Genomic DNA, 6,000 nt, shown 5'->3' with positions numbered 1-6,000 from the left:
GTTACACGTCCAAAGGTAAGATGTTGCTTTTGAGGAGGTTTGTCCAAATGTGTCAATCCCTCGTGTTGCATGTGCATATGTTGACTTTTTTGGTCAGTGTTTACTAGATCACATTGATCTTTTTCTCGCGTATTGTTTCCCTTACGAAAGTGAAAAGAAACTTCATGTGGTCTAAGACGAGTACTTTGTATATTTTCAAGCCTCCTTTTTAAACAGGGCGAGTAATTTGTATATTTTCAAACCTCCTTTTCAAACAGGGCGAGTAATTTGTATATTTTCAAACCCTCTTTTTAAACAGGGCGAGTAATTTGTATATTTTCAAACCCCCCTTTTTTAACAGCACAACATTAAATATTCCTTATCACGACTGTCGGTTACTGTTTCATAGGTTTTAGAAGAAGGTCATATATCCATATATTCATATATCCCTATTTTCAAGTAATCTTATTTGCAACCAAAACAGACAATGAAGTGAGGGGTGTCATAATGTGTTTTATTTTTCCATATACAATAGTAAAAATGATAAGCATTACATGATGATATACCAAGTCCATAACTAAAGATATACACATCAAAATACGTCTAAATCATTCAGGTTATAACACCAGATAGTTATGAATGTTCATCCTTTCATCCAGTCAGTCATATGAATGATAATCTTCATCCCCAAAAAGAGATTTGACCAGCGGCTCACATGTTGTCAAAGGACTATTAAGCGTTCACCGTTCACCGGGTATTAGCTCAGTACAATACATTTGTGATAGTTACTTCATATGAAAAATTGCAATATTATTTGATTTTATTTGTCAATGAATGAGTGATTACTTTTAAACGTCGCTCGTCAGTCCTGCAGCTATTTGAGGCGAATAGTTGTCAGAGAATAAAGAAACGTCAGTATTGCATTATGTATATACTCTTGGCTGGAAATACATGTTTTAGCACATTTGGAATAGAGAGCGATGGACATAAATTTGGCTTGAGTAATGTATGATTAAATGATGAACACAATAAGCGACAAGTATATCTATAAAAAACAAACAATTTATCAGTAGTTTAACAGATTTAAAGTATCTGCACGATTGCACATAATTGTAACACACCCGTTCTTAAAGTGCCCACACATTTCGTCAATACTAAATAGGGTATCAGTAGCCATGTTTTGGATATCATTGAAGTAAACGATAAAATTCGCACTAAATATATTCGCAAATTCTACCTCAAGTATTTGCTATGCTCGTTATACATGTCATGTCCCGTACTATTCACCACAGGGATTCAATGGGAGGGATATTTTGTACGGGGCAGTTGCCATAGACAACCAGACAGTCCAAATATGTCAGACACTTCGCTAAACGGTTACAAGAAAGCCAAGGTTTAAACTGTTTTGGTTGTTCATATATTATATAAAAAGGCCACTGAAGAATCAATTCACTTTGAGGGTTTTCCGTATAACATTAAAAAAGCTTTGGTGCAAGTAAAAGAAATATCTGAATCATCTACAGTTTCAAGAACACACATCATCAACTTGGCCTACTTGGACCCTGATGCCTAGGAACACTAACCAGTTACGCCTCCCAAGGCAGGGGAACAGAACCGTTACAAACAGAAAATCTGAATATGTCCATGGCAGACAATTGATCAGCCACTTTGCTCAATACATTAGCGTGGATTGAGTGGAACCGATTATATGCTTGAGCAAAATCATCTCCCGGACCACAGACAGAAAACTGACGAAATCTTAATATTGACAAGCATATGCATATGATGTACATGTATAGATATGGACATATAGATGTGACGCACTTTCAAACATACAATCATGTATGAACATATGATGCATATGTCAAGATATAGACATGAATGTGTACATAATACACATTGAAAGATATGGACATATGTGCGATGTTCATTTACATGTATTTACCATGGACATTCAAAGATATGGACACAAATATGTTGCACATTTAAAAATATGGACAAATATCGATGTACATTTAAAGACATCTACGTCATTTCCATTTAGAGACATGGACAAATGTATACTGTACATTGAAAGAAACTTACATTTTGTGCAAATGTAACGAGAGTGACATACATACCAGTTTTGTTGTGCATAGCACGTACATTTCAAGAGATTGACATACTTGCAACGTACTGTTTGCACTAAATATTCTTATGATTGTCAATATTAGAAAGACTAACATGGATGGTGGACATTTGACGTACCTTTAATGAGTTTGTTTTATAGGGATTGGCATAATCATGACACAAAGAAAACGCATTTAGATTGTCAAAAGACATCGATACATGTGATATAAAGGGATCATGGAAATATATATGATATCTTTTATAAGAACGATGAGTACATTTCTATGTTCATTCATCAGTATCCTGCATACAGTAATGCTGGGATTATCAATATAATAGAATGAGATACACCTAGTAAGAACCCCAAAAGTACTTCCTGGAGCCACGTTTCTTTGCTGATCAACAAGCCATCAAACATACTGCATTACTTTTGACATTTATCAGCTAAGGAAACAATTGCTGTTCACATTTTTTGACATTCAATTTATCTTCCGTATATCGCTTCCGTTTAATATCTGGACATTCTGGACTTCATCATGGCGTCCATCTCGCTTTCTTCTTTAACAACTGACGTCTTCACTGCGACCTTGACCTTCGCCCACTCACGTGTTTTACCGGTACCGGTAGGCGAAAACGGTCCTTGATCAAGGGAAGCAAACATTATTTCATTTCTGTCAGAGAAATAATCCGTCTACAGAAGAGTTATGCATTGTTAATTATAGCATTATGTGCAGTGAACGTTACTTTAAACTCCAGTAAAAACAGATGAATTGACTGTTTGTTAAGTGTTATCTGTGATATAATAAGAAAATAAACCATTTGTGTTTGAAGTTGTATCTTAATTACATTTATGATATACTTGTGTAAACATATATCTGATCATGTGGCGTATTAGGTTTCAACACTGAGTGAACTTGTCAACCACACATCTTGAAGAACATATTATATCTACGGTATTTGTACTATGGCGTCGTTAACTGAGGTTAACTTAGGTTAACTGTGGATTGGGTATATCTGAACCAGCTAAAACCTAAACTGCAGACCTCAGTCTAACTTCCTTACAACGACAGGTAACGTAACAACAACTAAATGTAGGCTTCCAAATGCCCCAAAGCGACAGAAAAGTAGCCCCAATACGCAGATACCTCATCCATCCTGCATAACGTTTTACATGTAGGGGTCGGGGAAAACTGCAAATTAATTATCAATCAATCATCGTACCATGACTATGCAAGACACGGTAATGCGGCTGCAAACCCTTGTCTCGACTGTAAGCTTCTACTTGTCGTAACTGAATGAGATGATTAACTTGGTCATGGGACCTACTTTACCATACTGCACGTATGCAGTCCTGCCAAGGATGTTCAAGTGTCAAGGGCTGAAGACGGAAGCCATTAACGAGCACCAAATAATGCATCTAATTTGGATCAAAAGATTTCGAAGTCCAAATGTGTGCACAAAGTCAACGGGAATTGGCACGTAATGATAACCCAATGACGATCTTTTTGTAGATGAATGTTGACAAATGTGATGATCTCATCTCTCTGACGTCAACAGTTATGTCGCATGTTCAAAAAACAGTCATGTTGCACAGCTGTACTACCCACTACTCTCTGTTGTCGGTAGATAACGCTGAAAATGCGCGTGCATATATAACATTTGGAATGTGTTATCAAGGGTAATTATTTTTCCGCACTCCCAGTTGCCACCTTCCTCATTTTCAATTGACTTAGTTGTCATGTTTCGTATTGTTATACATACATTTCATCATTTTAGAGTTGCAATTAACGATTCATAAAAAGCGTATCCACAACCAAATTGCACTCAGAGAAGAAAATTTTAAAGTGGAAATTCATGTTCATTTGAAGCTAGAGAAATACAAGTATTGAAACCACAATATTGACACTGAATAAGACTTGGGACGAAACAGGATATCTGCATCACACCTCCACGGCAGTAGTCTGTAGTTTTTATGCCGACATATTATATTGAATAGTATTTGTTGAACTACGTTAGTACTTCTTTATCCACAAACTCTAATGCATTGACTAAAACACAAACTTTACTGTATTTGTATTTCATTATTTTTTGTTTTGTTTTGGGGGTTTGGGGGTTTTTTTGGGGGGTGGGGTGGGGCTATGGGGTACTTCCATATATACCGATCGTTCTGTTAGTAACATAATATGCGGGGGAATGTATTGTGTCTCCTGACATATACATTTTCATAATACATTACGATCTGCATGCCTATTTAATTTGAAAGTTAAATTGCTTGAAAACAGATAACTTTGATTAGTTAGCAAAAACGTTTCAACGATTAATTTTATGTGAGTTACCGGATCTCCTGCCATCCAATTCACCGTCGGGGTTTCCCATGACTTGTTCTTGAAGAGAGTCTACCGTCATTTGTTTCCGTGAAGAGTTTCCTGAAATACATTTCAAATGTTTCAACATTGGCATCCGTCAAGAAATCGTGGTTTTCGTAATGGGTCAGAGTGAAAATAATGAGGACACCTAGACGTCAAATGATATTACCTTTGTTCTTCAATCTGTTTTTCAGAATTTTATTAAACCAAATGAGTAAGATGAAGCAATGCGATAGACTTTTCTTCCAGTACATATCAACTGAAATTGCGCAAGAACAGATTGATACTTTCTCATGAGTCATATTTCTTTCACTTCGCATTTCGTCATTTTCACTCCAGGAAGTCATATGGAAACAACGTTTTTTAGAAAAATATTGTTCATATTTAGTAGTTTCCACTACTGGATATAGATAATCGATTTCACCCTATGAAAAATCTCTGTTTTATGACTGGAAGCATGAACTGTTTCTTATTGCATATGTTCATGTTGCAATTGCATGTACAAAGCAGTGTTTGACTAAACTCATTCATTCCCAGCTTGCTTTGGAAGATATCAAGACTTTAGGGTCGCAATACAGATGTAATTTCAGAAAATTTCAGATCTGTAGAAACTGTTGTTAACATATGATGTAATCAATTTACAATCGTATGAAGCCAGGCTGCCTGTTTACGTGGAACACATAGTATGTATGAACTGAGCGAACCGATCATATACTATAGTCCATGCATTACTTTATTATTCCTGTACAAAGTCATCTCTTAAAACGCGTTGCATCCATATCTGCTTTTTATCATATTAAACATACACTACAAGATCATTTGCAAACCACGATTACTACACACACACACAAGCTCACACGCACACACTCACGCATGTTACTTGCCACAACACTTCAATACTTACGTTCATGTAAATGGTCATGAATGTTTAACAGATATTTGAACACTTAATAATGCACAACTGCTCAACATGTCTGTTGGTCCAGTTCACAAAATGGTCAAACCAGATACTAAATTGTTTAATGATAATCTACGAGGGACGTGTTATCTTACAATGCGTACACTCCGTTTCGAAACAACAAAATGTAACGTAAATGATGGCATAACTGATATTTAGTTACTAGTTTTATTTGTTTAACCTCGTTCCTGCATCCTTTCATTGTATATATACTGGTATCTGTACACACCTCGTGAATCTGTGTCCCAGCTGTAGTCCATGTGATTCTTTACATCTTCCCCTCTCTTCCTCAAGCCGATCCTAAGCTTCCTTGATGATGTTTCTCCTTTAGTGAAACTCTCTCTTTGATCTGTCCGTGACCACCGTCTCCTGAAATGCTGAACAGACAAAGGCTACCTGTGTGTATTAATATAGCAGTACAACAGTTATAAACTGTGCCTGATATCACATGGATCTGTAAAAAACAAATTCCAGACTAAAACGTGGCCTTACAAAATTAATGTGTATTTTTACTGCATGTATAAGCTTCTGTATAATATTAATAATATTTGCAATATATATTCTATATAATGCCACAAGCCATCTATA

At 36.0% G+C, this 6,000-nt stretch overlaps 1 protein-coding gene across 4 annotated transcripts in view; it reads right to left on the bottom strand.

The window, feature by feature from the left end:
* Positions 1–472: 472 nt before the first annotated feature.
* Positions 473–6,000, bottom strand: part of LOC124282622 (unconventional myosin-VIIa-like) — a 59,225-nt gene continuing 53,697 nt past the window's right edge. For all 4 annotated transcript variants that reach the window (XM_046718653.1, XM_046718651.1, XM_046718650.1 and 1 more), the window contains 3 exons: positions 5,642–5,789; positions 4,425–4,514; positions 473–2,727 (listed from right to left, as the gene is read on the bottom strand). The gene's annotated coding sequence lies outside the window, so the exon portion shown is untranslated. The remainder of the gene's footprint in view (positions 2,728–4,424; positions 4,515–5,641; positions 5,790–6,000) is intronic.

Source organism: Haliotis rubra, unplaced genomic scaffold (assembly GCF_003918875.1).
Source record: "Haliotis rubra isolate DU_JTF1 unplaced genomic scaffold, ASM391887v1 Scf30, whole genome shotgun sequence".
In the NCBI taxonomy this organism is placed as follows: Eukaryota; Metazoa; Mollusca; class Gastropoda; order Lepetellida; family Haliotidae; genus Haliotis; species Haliotis rubra.
The sequence above is the reverse complement of the archived record's forward strand: the minus strand, read 5'-3'. Positions and strand labels throughout refer to the sequence as shown.